This window comes from Patella vulgata, chromosome 8 (assembly GCF_932274485.2).
Source record: "Patella vulgata chromosome 8, xgPatVulg1.2, whole genome shotgun sequence".
Lineage (NCBI taxonomy): Eukaryota > Metazoa > Mollusca > Gastropoda > Patellidae > Patella > Patella vulgata.
Genome location: NC_065886.2, coordinates 8,721,348 through 8,737,416, shown reverse-complemented (window position 1 = coordinate 8,737,416; position 16,069 = coordinate 8,721,348). Strand labels below are relative to the sequence as shown.

General features: G+C 39.7%; 1 protein-coding gene and 1 long non-coding RNA gene across 2 annotated transcripts in view; one reads left to right on the top strand and one right to left on the bottom strand.

The window, feature by feature from the left end:
* LOC126830957 (zinc finger protein 816) overlaps window positions 1–16,069 on the top strand; it is a 402,542-nt gene that overhangs the window by 78,321 nt on the left and 308,152 nt on the right. The gene's annotated exons all lie outside the window — the stretch shown is intronic.
* Window positions 4,507–6,985, bottom strand: LOC130013992 (uncharacterized). The gene is made up of 3 exons (XR_008788966.1): window positions 6,727–6,985; window positions 4,845–4,973; window positions 4,507–4,623 (listed from the first exon to the last, which is right to left on the bottom strand). It is a non-coding gene; the product is annotated as an uncharacterized LOC130013992 (long non-coding RNA).

Below are 16,069 nucleotides of genomic sequence, written 5' to 3'. Positions count from 1 at the left end.
AGGGATGGAACACCGGACAAAATCACACCCCACAATGAATGTCAACAAAATAATGATTATAACACTGGGCCCTGATTCACGAAATTTTAACTTAAGATAAAATCCAAATTTTAGTAGATACCTTAATTTTGATTGGCTAAGCACTAAAATCAATCTAATATTATCCAATCAAATTACTAAAATTTTGATTTTATCTCAGTTAAGTTTTCGTGAATAAGGGCCCTGGGCGTCCCGGCCGGTAGAGCATAGATCGTATTGCCTATATAATAGTTGTTCAGCGATTGTTTTTTCGTCGGAAAGCGGTTATTCAAGTTGACATAAACTTTATGACATATAATATATGATGATTGTTATTGATTTTGTTATTAAATTTATGTGAACCTTAGGGGCAGTAACTATAACACTGAGAAACTTTTGAAAAATTGAATCAATATCCTGGCATTTGTGGTCATTGCTGGGAGCAAATTCTTGTGAACAAGAGAACCAGAAATAGCTGTCAACGGGACAGAATCTCGAAATCTGCCCCTGTCAATTCCGCCTGTTTTGCAAGAGTTGTCGACAGAACATTTGTACAGTCAACGCCCCACAACCCACGCACCAGCGGTACTACTAACTGGGCAGTTCACTATAACCGTGAATATGATAGTGTTGAGGCTGTATAAGACCACAGAGGAGTGGAAGAATGATGTCATAATGGAATCTAGTGGCACATGCCCGAAAAAATTTCAGATATTAGATTATGTAACTGAGCTGTATAAGACCACAGAGGAGTGGAAGAATGATGTCATAATGGAATCTAGTGGCACAGGTCCGAAAAAATTTCAGATATTAGATTATGTGTTGAGGCTGTATAAGACCACAGAGGAGTGGAAGAATGATGTCATAATGGAATCTAGAGGCACAGGCCCGAAAAAATTTCAGATATTAGATTATGTAACTGCGCTTTTAATTTTTGGGGACTGGGCCTGAGGGGACTTTGTCACACTGGGGCGCTTATTTGGTCTCTGAAATGCCATTTACTGGACTTCGGGGTCTGGGGAAAGGTTTTGCAGAATTCTGATGGTCAGAAAATACGTTTTTATTTCTACTGGGATGACATATGCAAGAAGTTCAATAGATTGCCTTAACATTTCATAATTTAAAGATTTGTTTACGTATTTCTGAAACAAACTATGTTTCTCGGTTTTTCTTTTTTTCGGGTTATTTTCTTCAGTCCTTTCCCTAGCATAACCTCAGTCTCATGCTTTATCTTTCGCGGATAATAAGTTATTTCCAATAAACTCCTGATAAAACTAATTATATTATCTTTCAACGCGTGCGCTTTAGATCGTAAGGTCTGTCATTTGGGTCAAGTGGAGTGGTTTCGATTCTCAGCTGGTACGTGACAAGTGGTAGGGTCGCTTGTCCATATAAGGGTAGGCCGCAGCTGCGCTGTCCCTCAGAACACTGTATGGCGTATGTCAGCCGTCTTTAGCCCAGCAGGCAAAGGCCAACGGGTAGTCGTTCGGTGAGACGAATAATCGAAGTCACGTGTACACATTGGTGCACGGAAAATAATACTGGAATTCGATATAACAGTTGGTCGTAGCGCCACTGTCCAAGCAAAATGGCACACGTCCGTCATCTTTAGCCCCTAAGGTGCAGAAAAGTGGGGGATGTTGAACCACAATTTATTTCTCTTCTATTCATAAACAGTGTATTATGTTTTCCAATCTTCACTCCCCATGGGTGCCAATATTCGTTCGGATAAGACGAAAAAACGAAGGTCCGCTGACATGCATTTACAAGAAGTCTTAAAACGTGTATTTCGTTTAAAGGTCACCGGAAAAGGCTTCATAAATCGTTTAAATAATGCAAGTAATTATGTCAAAATATCATTTCTATAAGTATAACAGGATCCCGAATGTCAATATTACCTGCCACAGGTAAATTTCAACGTTAGCGATTTCTGCCGTTCTCCGTGAGTCGTTGGGAAAATCCATTGCCCCTCGGGGAGGGGAGGGGAGGTTGTAACGTTCACTCAATACGAAGTGGGTCATTTTAGGATTAACATAATGGTTCAATTTTAGTTTAATATTATAGTGGGGAGGGGCATACTGTTGGACAATCCAAAGTAATTTTTCGGACAACATCCGCACCGAACCCGTGAAGTCGTGGTTGAAGGGCTAGCACCTTACGGTCTGAGCCAGTTCGGCCCAAACATCTAAATATCATTATGTTAATACACAAATTAAACCAAGTCCCGGTGATTTCAACTTCATGCATAGTCGTTCGGATAGGAAGAAAAACGGCCCTGTATATATATCTCTGTGCACGGAAAAGAACCCTTGACAGCTGGAATTTGACATAGGAATTCTGAGAAAATGGAACAACAGACAAACATTAAAATAAGATTTATTATACATCATGTTTATTTCAAGACAGTATTGTAAAGTAAATTCTGAATCGAGTTTGGCTGAAGAAGCTACGCTAGCTGCTGTTGGCCGTAAACTTTAGTTTTTCCGATGTATTTTATTCATCAAGTCTGAAAGAGAATAAAAAAGTTGATTATAATTAACAATTTACATATGAATCCTGATTGGCCGAATAAGCTATGCTAGCTGGTGTTGGTCGTAAAGTTAGTTTTTCCGATCTATTTTATTCATCAACTCTGAGGAGAAGAGAGATGGAGAAATGGTGGTTAACGTCATTGGCGGATCTAGGAATTTTGAAAAGGGGGGAGTGCGCCGAAAAATGAGGGCACTGACCGCGGAGACGGCGCACGCCGCTGAGACCCCCCCCCCCAAGAAAATTATCCGTCATTTCCTTGCATCTGTAGCCATTCCAAGAGCTATTTGGCTGATAATTTCGTCTAAGTAAACGTTCGGAAATCGTTGAAAAAGAGCCTTAAAATCGAGCATGCGACTCGAAAATTTTCAAGGCGAGCGAGGCATTATGATGGGAAAAAAGACGAATCTATTTAAGTCTTGTAACTTGTACTGTGTACTGTCCACACATGAAACAATGCTGCATCAAGTTGCATTCATGCGCGTCGGTGATGGGCATGAGTGTATACGCCGCCGATTCCACAAGATGCTATCATTGATGTCTGTCTATAGTCACTCTATAGGATTAGGGCACCGTCAGCTAAACAACAATAATTCGTTTGAAAGTGGAAGCATTAATTAGACCAGACTGGTGTGTTTGAGTCGATGGTTTGAGTCATTTGGGATCCCTGCAACGGGTTGGGAACGGACATATTTGGGTCTGAGAAAAGGCACTTTCAGCAGTAAAAAAGGGCACTGTCGAAAAAAAAATTTTTTTTTTTTTTTTTGGGGGGGGGGGGGGGGGCGTCTCGCGCCCCCACTTGGATCCGCCTCTGAACGTCCACTCGACACAAACTAGGTCATTTCGGGACTAAAACAGGTTCAGTTTTATTTCAACAATTCGCTTGTGCGTAAGGGTCTTTAGCAGTGGGGGGAAATCGAAGGACCCGGAGAAAACCAACGAGGTTGGACAGGCGACCCATCAACTCCAGTTGACTCAATGACAGCGCGCACGTGCTAACAATTCGCCCCCCCCCCCCCCCCCGAGGAGAATAAAATGGTTGTTTAAAGATACATTATGAGAGATTAGATAAAGAGTTGGCAGTTCTCACTATAATAGTTAAAAACTAGATAATGTAAAGTCGATTTGCTGAAAATTTCAGTCAAATTAATCTAATATGATCCACTAGTCTCGATCATCAATACTAAAGTCGGAACGATAAAAAAAAACATGATTAAATCATGAATGAAAGTTCAGCAGCAAATTGGATCATAATCCAATAAATATCACAGGTTAGCGTTGACATCGAGAGTTGATTATGGTTTGGATGAGTTAATTAATGTCTAATTAATAAATTAGATAACACTTCAGGAGAGAGAGAGAAATTGGGTTTAACGTCCACTCGACACAAACTAGGTCATTTCGGGACTAACATATGGTTTCATTTTATTTTAATAATTCGCTTGCGCGTAGCGGTCTTTAGCAGTGGGAGGAAACCGGAGGACCCGCAGAAAACCCACGAGGTTGGACAGGCGACCCTACTCCTTGTCACGTACAACCGGGGATTCGAAACCACGCCAGTTGACTGAATGATAACACTTCAGGAATAAAGAAAGTCCTGCAATAGGAAAATTTAGCTCTTGCATAATGTATGTTTAACGTATAGGACTAGAGAAAGGTGGGGTTACCTCCCAAGGGGTTCAAAGAAGGAAACAAATAAAACCGCCATTTCCAAAGATTTTATAGTTGTTAAAGATAAATCGCCATGTGTATTTGTTCCTTTCGTAGGCATCAATAGTGTTTAAGAATATGCTTACTGATCCCTACTCAAAAAAACCTTGTGGGCTGGGCGGTCGAGTATCTCTCTCTCTCTCTCTCTCTCTCTCCCTCCGCCCGCCTTCTCCACCTCCACCCCTCTTTCTGTCCCTCTCTCTCACCCATTCACTCTCCCTATGTCAAACAAATTACTTACACTACACTTTGGACCGATTATAGAGAGAAAGCTGCAGTTTTCCCCATTGACACAGGTGACGCCGTTACATCTACACTCTCCCTCAAAACACGATTCCAACTGAACACAATCGATTTCCTGACATTCTAAAATATAAAAAGAAAATTTAAAATTTAATTTAATAGGCCAGAGTCAAGTGGTGTATTTTCGATCACACAGTTGTACATAACAAGGAGTTGGGTCACATGTACAACTTCGTGTGATTTCCCGTACGCGCAAGCGAATTATTGAAATATATGTTAGTTCCGATATGACCTAGCTCTTTTCAAGTGGACCCTAATCTCTGTCTTTAACACATAGTACTTACCTTCTATACAACTGGCAACACCACCAGTTTCAGTGCAGGTTTGATAATCGCCACAGACGTTGCCGTTGCATTTACACTCTCCCTCATCACAGGTTAGGGGCGCAGTACACTCGACGTTTCTACATGGATCTAAAATATAATTTGTTTTTAAAAAATAGATGGATGAACTTCTATAATGAATGATAACCATTTAAATAAATTGGTTTTACCATGACTTTCCACCATGATACACACTTAATACGGATACTCGATTGAACGTTCAGAAATTGGATTCTCACAATCCCCAAAATAGCGACAATCGAGTTAAACGGGGGATTTCCGGCTACAACGCATGACTAAATTTCACGTTACTCGATTGCAGCTGTATTTATTCGGCACGTTCCGGGCGGACAATCGAACATCCCCACTGATTTTGCGCTCTCAAGTGACAAGTCGCGTGAAATAAAAACCCAAACCTCTTGAAATGTATTCTGGTGGATAACGCTTACGGATTGTTGACTAAATGAAGGCAGGCCGCCATTAATTTCCCAGTTGACTTTAATGTTAATTCTGATCCGTTGCCTAGCTCCAACATTTCCCCAAATGTTCATTAGGTTGGACGCTTTCTACCACAAATAGAGCAACATGTGGCAACCTCTTGCTCAAAAGCATGTATGAGGTTCACCATAGGACTTTGGAGATACACAAATTGGGAGTAGCTTACAAATAAGCATGTAAATGTCCGCACTACATTTTCAACATAACCAGCTCTCTTATCCATCCGCCTCAAAATCATGAATATTCGCCGAAAACCTTGCAGGGGTCAGCGTGTATGGAAGACTCCAGTCATGCCTATTTATAAACCATGGATGTGTTCAGGGAAGGGGTCAGCGACTATGGAAGGATCTAGTCATGCCTATTTATAAACCATGAACAGGGAAGGGGTTATCGACTATGGTAGGATCTATAAAAGTCATGCTCTTTTCAGTTTTGGAATGATAAATTTTTAAGATGGTCACATGATAAATTTGTTCATAAGCTAAAGTACCCAATTGACAGAGAGGTTGTCCAACCATTTCTGGTTGTGTTTACTACACTGGGTTGTGGAAGAGTTATTATATAACAGATGTCCTAGTTACGGCGAGTTCTTGGTGTGCTCTGCACGGAACTGTGGGTAAACCCATAGAAACGTCACCGCTGATTGATTAATCAATGACTGACGGCATAGGGTCAGAAGTCGCTCGTATTACCCCTGACGCGACCTCCCACTACAGCTGGTCAGATCTTCATGTAGTGTAGGTCATCGAAGTAGAACAAAAACGAAACGAAATATAGATCTGTAGTTTAATCAGATGGATATAATCTGGAACCAAGAAATGAAATGAAATGGGGTTTAACATCCTACTCTTCTGCACCTAACCTGGGCTAATTGAAGACGGGCATAGGCCATACAGTGTGCTATGAGGGAAATGTTGCCCGGGCAGCGGCGCTACGGCCTACTCTTATATCGAATTCCAACTGCCAAGGGATCTTTTACGTGCACGCCAATGTGTACACAGGACCTCGGTTTTTCGTCCCATCCGAACGACTAAGCAGCTGTCCTTGTCAGGCCCTCCTTTCTGCATCACTGACAAGGGGAAATCACGCCGGAAACTGGAACCAAGAAGAACCGGATAACGCGTTAACCTGTCAAGCTTGTCACTTCGTTAAGATGTCAATGGAAGCAAGACAAACCGATTGTAGAGTCAAACTGCGACACCGAATCAGTCATGACTCGCCAGAAACCATTGAGGTTTTAAGAATAGTACGAATCGACAACTGACCACCTCCAGAATGTGGTAAGACAACTATAATATTTCAGGACTCTCGTGGTTTTTAATAATATGGATAAAAAATGTCTTACCACAGCATCTCTCACAAACATCCGCATTCTTTACCCTTCGACAGCTGACGTTCCTCAACACCATTCCTCCTTGTCTCCCATAACGCCGATGATTACGATTATGCCAACGACGACCATGCCTACGTGCATCGACAACAGTCATAACTACAGCAACCAGGAGAACAACTGTCAGCAAAAAACGCATGTTGAAAAATTTTCAGACTCACGACTTCACAGAGTAGAGAAATCAGAATGTTAAGTGATTAATTCAGAGATATATGTGTTTATATACAATTCACAGGTAGACAGCTGCTAATATATTTTACGGAAATAAAACAGTTACAAGTTTTTGGAATGTATACACGTTGACAATTTACACAAAAACATCCACGTCATTTATCGATTTTGTTAAGATAGTTTGAGCTTGTGGTGTGTTCTCGTGGCTTTACGTTTTCTGCTCTAACCGGTTTCTGCCCTAACCGGTTTCGTGTGCACTGGGACTTGGGTGAGCTATTGAATTCTTTTTTTTTTAAGTGGAAATAATTTGAGAATTCATTAATCCCGTCGCATCACCTTTGTTTTCCGTGGCTCTATGAATCACCCTGGGGTTCTACCTCGTTTATGAATTACCCTGGGGTGTGTGTGGGGGGGGGGGGAATCTACCTCGTTTATGAATCACCCTGGGGTGTGTGTGGGGGGTGGGAGGGGTCTACCTCGTTTATGAATCACCCGGAGCGATTGGGGGTGGGGGTCTATCTCGTATATAAATCATCCTGGGGTTCTGTCTCGTTAAGTTTTGGTCTAACGCTGACCTTTCTGTGTATAGTTTATGCAATACGCGACCAGGAATACCGGTCAAAAGAGATAAGGTTGTCGAGACGGGATGTAACCAGATCATGTACTAAACACTTTGCTGAATCACTGAAATATATTTACGTAGTTGTCCAATATCATGGTCATTTGGCTGTCGATGATATCACCTTTATTGCAAGCATGATTCGACGGGGCTAGAGTATTAAATCAATTTTTATCAGATTCAGAAAGAAATTTAGATAGTGATTTATCGGAACCAAGAATGACATCTTTAGTTTTATTGTAAAGAGAGAAATTTACGGAGCCCGGTAAGGGACGCAAAAAAAAATAAATATAATAATAATAACCGGCGCGCGCCGGATAATAACGGGCGCGCACCGGATAATAACTGGCGCGCGCCGGATAAATAACTGGCGCGCGCCGGACAAATAACTGACGCGCGCCGGATAATTTCCAATAAGAAATAGAATGAAATGGGGTTTAAAGTCCTACTGTTCTGCCCCGACTGTACTAATGAAGACGGGCATACGCCATATAGTGCGTGCTATGAGGGAAATTTTGTCCGGACAGCGGTACTACGGCCTACTCTTATATCGAATTCCAAATGCCAAGGGATCTTTTACGTGCATGCCAATGTGTATACCGGACATAGGTATTTCGTCCCACCCCAACGTCTGTACGTTGACCGTAGGCTCGCTATCCAGGAGGCCGCTTGTTCCATCCCTGCCTTGGCCGAGAAAGTTTATCGGGATTTCAGTTCCCCCTGCACCATTGATTGACAAGGAGGAACCACGCCGGATAATCATGATGAACTTTCTCGACCAACGCAGGGATGGAACACGGGACCCCCAGATAGCGAGCCAACGTCTTATTAACTGAACCACGTGGCCCCCTTTCCAATAACAAGAGTTGGGTAGCCAAATAAGGTCTGACATTGAATCAAGTGACGTGGTTTTGCTTCCGGCCTTGTACGTGACAAAAGGGGAGGAGGGGTGTCGGGTCGCCTGTTCAACCGTTTTCTTTCGGGTGTTCCGGTTTCCTCCCACTGCTAATCCCCCTACGCACAAGAGAATTATCAAAATACATTGGAAGCATATGTTAGTCCCGAAATGACCTAGTTTGTGTCGAGAAGACGTTAAACCCCACCTGTCTGTTGGTGGAATTGTGCTGTACATGTAGGTTTTCTCCGGTTCATCCGGTTTTTTCTCACGAAGTCAAAACTCAAAACATTGCTTTTCAACTCAAACTACAACTGAAAATTGTGGAGGGGGGGGGGGGGGGAATGGTTAGCACGTGCGTGCTGTATCATAAAGCCTGAATCATAAAGCCTGTATCATAAAGGCGAATGGTTAGCACGTGCGTGCTGTATCATAAAGCCTGTCATTGAGTCAACTGACGTGGTTTCGAATCCCGTGTTCCATCCCTGCGTTGGCCGAGAAAGTTCCTCGGGTTTTTCCGGCTTGGTTCCTCCTTGTCAATCTATGGTGCAGGAGGGACCACGCTGGAAAATGCCGATGAACTTCCTCGGCCAAAGCAGTGATGGAACAAGGGGTCTCCCGGATAGCGAGCCTGCGGTCAACGTACAGTAGTTGGGATGGGACGAAATACCGAGGTCTGGTGTCCACATTGGCATGCACGTAAATGATCCCCTGGCATTTGGAATTCGATAGGGATTTGGCGCAATGGTTAGAGAGTAGGATTTGTGACCGAATGGTTGCAGGTTCGAGACCCGAATTGTGCGCCGAGTTCTTGTGTCCTTGGATAAGACACTTTATCCCTGTATTCCAGTCTACCCAGCTGTAAATGGGTACCGGTAGGATGGTGTATGTATTATACAAAAAACTGTTGCGCTCCTTGAAGCAGCATATGTTGGGGCTCTTTCTAAGAGTTCAGGGGTAAAGGGAGGTAATCAGGCTTTACCTGTATCCTAGAGACCGGGATAAAAATTGTGTAGCGCTTTGAGCATAAACTTGGTTTATGGATATAACGCATTATAAATATACTCATTATGATATAAGAGTAAGCCGTAGTACCGCTGCCAGGGCAAACTTTTTCTCATAGTACGCACTATATATGGCGTATGCCCGTCTTGATTAGTCCAGTAGGAGCAGAACAGTAAGACTTTAAACCCCATTTCATTCTAATTCTTATTGGAAATTATCCGGCGCGCGCCAGTTATTTATTCGGCGCGCGCACGTTATTTATCCGGCGCGCGCCCGTTATTATCCGGCGCGCGCCCGTTATTTATTCGGCGCGCGCCAGTTATTTATTCGGCGCGCGCCAGTTAATTATCCGGCGCGCGCCCGTTATTTATCCGGCGCGCGCCCGTTATTTATCCGGCGCGCGCCCGTTATTATCCGGCGCGCGTCCGTTATTATTATTTTTTTTTTTTTTTTTTTTTTGCGTCCCTTACCGGGTTCCGTAGAAATTACTGGTAAGGTAACAATAAATATGTATTTATTAATATTAATATCAATTTATTCATTTATTAGGTGCCTAAAATCTACTCGATAGCGCAAATACAATAACAAAGGGTACACATCAAATAAAAATTAGGAATAAAATGAAAGCTTTCAATCAATACCTATAAAACAACAGTGAGAAGTTATTAACGGTTATTAACAGATATATGGTTCCATAATTCGCTTTAGCAGTGGGACGAAAACCCACGAAATTGGTTAGGCGGTCCTACTATTTGTCACGTACAAGCGGAGAATCGAAACCACGCCACCTAACTCAATGACAGACCATATGAATTAACAAACACGTGTTTAATCACTAGACAACCCAAACCCCAGTTTGGATGGGTGGTTGGATGGCCGAACGGTTAGCACGTGCTGTCTGTATCATAAGGCCTGTCATTGAGCCAACTGACCTGTTTAACCTCGTGGGTTTTCCCCGGGTCCTCCGATTTCCTCCCACTGCTAAAGACCCCTACGCGCAAGCGAATTATTGAAACGTTTGAAGGTGTGCAGCCGAGGTCAAATGGAAATATCATTGCCGAATGTACAAGCGTCTGGTATTTACAAAATGGCGACAGGGGAGATGAACTATCTCAGCCACCACCGGCAGCTAGCTACCTCCAGGCTAGCGAGCCAGTGGTTAAGTGAGTAAGACGTTCCCATGGCGACGGGCCATTCCAGTAGTAGTAATACTAGGTCTATTACTGTGGAAGATGTAAGTGTATAAATTTTCAAAATTAACAATTATTTTACAAAATGGGAAACCAATTAACCTGAGCTATAGATAAACAATAATATAAAGAGAAGTATGTACGTATTGGAATATGAGTGAACAAGAGTGATCGCTGATGCAGGTGTAAAGAAAAATTAATAATAAATAAAAAATAAAAATATAAAATATATTAATTCAATAAACAGAAAATCATAAAAGATAACTTATTATTAGACTGTAAAATTGGACGGGGGGATCCGTAAATATATTAATTCTATGAATTGAAAGTCAATAAAATATATTATATGATTGTAAAACTGGATAAGAACTGAGAACCAAGATATGTAAAATATATAACTAGACCATGAAACTGGATAAGCACTGAAATGTGCTAATTCTGAAAATCATGAGAGATGACACATGTAATTAGACTCTAAACCTGGACGAGAGAAACCGTAAATATATTCATTTAATAAACTGAAAATCAATACATGTGACATATATTATCAGACTGTAAAATTGGAAAGTCAAGATATGTATAATTAGACTGTGAAAACCGGATAAGCACAAAATTAAAACTTATTTTACAAAATTAAAACTTATTTCACAAAATTAAAACTTATTTGACAAATTAAAACTAATTTATAAAATTATTTATAAAATTAAAAATAAAAATAGGAAATAAAAAAAAATATTTCGTGTTCGAGCTTCCGTAATTTGATACACGTGTTGTCGATAATGTCTGATATTATATGATTTAACTTTGATCATAAAATTTATTTCTTGTTGGGCCTTCCTTATTACAAGGAAATATAGACCTTTTATTATCGTTGTAAATTTTATAAGTTTGAATTCGTACAAAAAACGTTTTGATTTTGGCGATACTTAAAAGGCGTTTTTGTGAGTCGATTTGATTAGGTTTTGATTTGCTAGTACGATTTGGTATGATTTCGATTTGATTAGCTATGGTCCACAAATGTGAAATTAGATAATTACGATTTGGTAAGATGGCTGCCATCAGGGACACCGATCAGAAAAAAAATTGTCTCTGCTAACATGACGAGGGGGGCGTGTGTTTCACGTGTAGTCCAAGTTACCTACAGATTACAGTGACACTGCTGGCACCCAGAGGGCCTAAAATTGCTTAGAGCCAGAGGTGATCTAACATTCTTGTGGACTATAAAGTTAACATTAAAGGAGCTTAATCGCTTACATTTGGGACCTAGAAATTGACAAAAGTGGGTCGCAATGCATATAATACTGTAATATGAATGTATATAAACTGATTTACATTCAATGGTTTCCGTTTTTACTCCAATTTCAAATCCGTTATGTTCGGCGAAATAAGCCAGCAGTCTCAAGCGAGTGCAAATTTCTAGCGTCACGTCTGGTTATTCCAGTTTACATACGCCGTTTGATTTGGTGCAATGTGTCTAGCCTCGTCCCTCGAGTCTCTTGATACAACTAGGGCTGAAGCGCATTATGGTACACGATTCGTGTACCAATGGTAAAATGTTTATTTTGTCTTAAAAGCCCATCTTTTCCCGTTAAGATTACAACATGAATGTTGATATAATTTGACAAATAAATCGTGTTTTCAATGTTGAAGATTTTGGATGATATTGAGTTAGAGACTTAGCTACTTTAAACACATCAAATGCGTTTTAAAAAAAACATTTTTTATGGAGAAAAACAACAATAAGCATTAAAAATTACTTGCGATGTCGAACATTCTGCCATTTTGAAAACGTCAAATCTAATCGCCTAAACACCTCCTGGGACGATTAGGTCGATTTGCCTAATCAGTTGAGTTAAATCGTCTCACAAATGTAACGATTAGCATAATCAACTTGCTTCACAAATGCGTATAATAGCTAATCGGTCCAATCTAATCGGTTCACAAAAACGCCTAATATATATACTAAGCAGCAAAAGAAACGTCAGGTTGGTATGTTACCCTGAATAGACGCATTGCATAAAAATTGCCAAATGTTTTTATTGTATATTTGTGACCACATCTTTAACTTTACCTGAGCAACAAGGCTTCTTTCCCAACACAGAATTGAACCCAGGAAATGTTCTCAAAAACGCAACCTGACTTCTGAGATGGCAATGTGTTCTCCATGATTTTCATGCTGCACGTGCTGTTCACCCCAATACCTGGTTGAATCATTCGACTACAATGTCAGCAGCATTACGCGATCGTCATTTTGAAACTTCTAGAAACCATGAAAACGCTGTTTTACTCGCACTGATACTCATTTGTCCCATTATCATTTGCATATTTTATTAAATCGGTTGTTGTCTAGAGTTGCCTGAACAAGGTATTGGGTGGAGATTGTAACATTAATGGCTATCGTGCTACATGTTGCCGCCATGTTGGGGGTGGGGGGGTGGCCGAATGGTTAGCACGTGCGAGCTGTATCATAAGGTCGTTCATTGAGTCAACTGGCGTAGTTTCGATTCCCCGGTTGTGCGTGACAAGGAGTAGGGTCGCCTGTCCAACCTCGTGGATTTTCTCACGGTCCTCCGGTCTCCTCCCACTGTTAAAGACCCCTCCGCGCAAGCAAAAGATGGACAGATAAGAAAGTAAACTAGAACTGCGATGCAGTGATGACGGGTTTCACCGGTGCCACGTTACCCTTAAACATATGTCACTTCCGGTACCAATGATACCATTAAACAGGTTTCCACATAAGCATTGCACACATCAAATAAAATGGACGCAGAATCAAACAAATCCAGCAATATCAATTCATTTTATACATTTGTTACATGTAAGTTCACAGTACTTCCGGTGATAATGAAAATTTTAAATTATTTTTGTGTAATCAGAAATGACATAAGACATCACATGGTGAAAATTGTATGTAAATCGAATAATAATTGCCACTTTTGTGACCCAAATTTTCAGAATGCATCAATCATTAAATAATATGGCATAATGGTCTCACACTTTGAGTAGCGCTCAAGCCCCCCCCCCCCCGCCCCCCTCCCACCCAGCCTATGAATTACTGAAATAGTTAATCGATGATAATGTCGAATCAGTGAATATTTTATTTAAACCTCAAAATAAACTTACCAAAAAGATAGAGAATAGATTGTGAAAAAAGGTTTCCAAATCTTTGATTTATCATGTGCTCAGCTGTATTGATTTTCTCGTGTGTTTTTATGTTTTTATTGTTTACATAAATAAATATATATGGAGTTTATTCGGGGTAATGTATCCAATCACCCCGTAGAATCGAAAACTGGTTAATATATCAAAGTAGAAGCAGTTTTTATGAACTATCGACAATATACCACGTCTAATGATCGCAATATTTGATGATAAGCCTACTTACTTACTTATACTTATGTGTTAAACATCTTATACTTAGAACGAAATCTGCATATTATATAAAATTGGTCAAAGTCATCTAAGCCTATTGGACCGTTGTAATTAAAAAAATATATATTGTTTTTAGAAATGATTTGAAGTTGGTAATACATTACAAGCTTCACATACACCGTACAATAGGAGTGGCATTTAGCAATACGTTTGTTTTAAAGAGAAGACTTCCCACGTTATTTGTCCTAACATTTAATAATAATAATAATCAATTTGTATAGGAGTGTTCCAGCTAATAAGACAAAGTGAAGTAAAGGGTTAGGGTTATGTCACTTCCGGCAACAATGAAACCGTTAAACATGTTTCCACATAAGCATTGCATACGTGTTACAAAATAGACAGAGAATCATCCAAATCCAAGGACATCAATTCCATTTATACATTTGTTACCATGTGTTACATATGTCAAAAAAGTGATCCTTACAAAATTTGTTGCTAACTTACCGCTAAGTTAGCAGACTTTTTAATGGGAAATTTCTCGACAAGGGAAGATGCTAGAAGCAATTTTTGGACAGCTATATGATCGTATTGATCCAATCTATATGTCCATTGGAATCAAATACCATAATGTTAAACGAATGATAAATATAACTCACTTCAAAACAATTTGAAGGCTAATAATACAGTTTTTGCCAAAATTACATTACTTCCGGTGATAATACAAATTTTACATTAATTCTATGAAAATATAAATGGCATAAGGCCTCACATGGTGAAAATTTTATGATAATCGACTAATAATTGACACTTTTATAGACCAAAACCTATATCTCTGCAACCGAACAAATTAGAAACCATTTTGTGATATCTGTATGGTCGTATGGGTTTTTGCCCAAATGTCGTCATTTTCAGTGAAAGTGAAAATGTTAAATTGGATTGACCTAGTCAAAGGTGGCATGCGGCATCACATGGTAACAAAAATTGAAAATCGAACGATAATTGACTCTTTTACATGCAAAATAACGTGAAAAGTGACGCATGCAAAATTGCCTATTTCTTTGCAACTGCGCATATTACAATCTAATTTTGACATACATTGTCCTTGTATGGATTAATGCTACAAAATTATGAAAGTTGCGTAGAAATAATTTAAAATATGAAGACGATGAATGGGTTGTAAATAGCTGATTTTTACTCCTTTTTAGAACCTTAAATCCAAAAGGCGCAAATACAAAACTGATACCCCCCCCCCCAAAAAAAAAACAACTAAGCCCGACATATTTTGCGCCTGTAGTAGGAGCATTCATCTTCATTGATAAGATTTGTAGAAAGTAAGATTTTTCCTTAGGAAAAGACCTCCCGACCCGTCAAATTACGTCACTTCCGGTGCCGACAGAAAACTTTATAGGTAGAAACAAGTTGAGAATTTGCACCAATGAGTATATGAGCTTTTGTTTTATACAAATCAGGCAATAAATAATTAATTTAGAACCCATAAACTGTAAAAAAAATGCGAAAAGTCTTAAAAAGTGATCCTGATGAAATTGGTTATTTCTTTGCAAGAGAAGATGCTAGAAGCTATTTTTTGACATATTTATGATCGTATTGATCCAATCTATATTATCATTGGAATGAAATATCATAATGGTAAACGAATACTAAATATAACTCACTTAAAAAATTATTTGTTTTGAAGGCTAAAAATACAGTTTTTGCTAAAATGACATTACTTCCGGTGATAATGAAAATGTTAAATAAGTTTTATGAAATCAGAAATGACATAATATTTAACATCGAATAATATTTAACACTGTTATAGACCAAAAACCTTGAAAAGTGACTAGTAGAAAATCGTCTATTTCTCTGAAACCTTACAAGTTAGAACCCATTTTGTGGTATCTATATGGTCGTATGGGTTCATTCCATTTGTTGATTGAAATTAAATATCATACTTTTAAACAAATAACATATACGACTCATTTGAAAAAAAATATCGGTTTTGAAGGCTAAAATTCAGTTTTGGCCCAAATGACATCACTTCCGGTC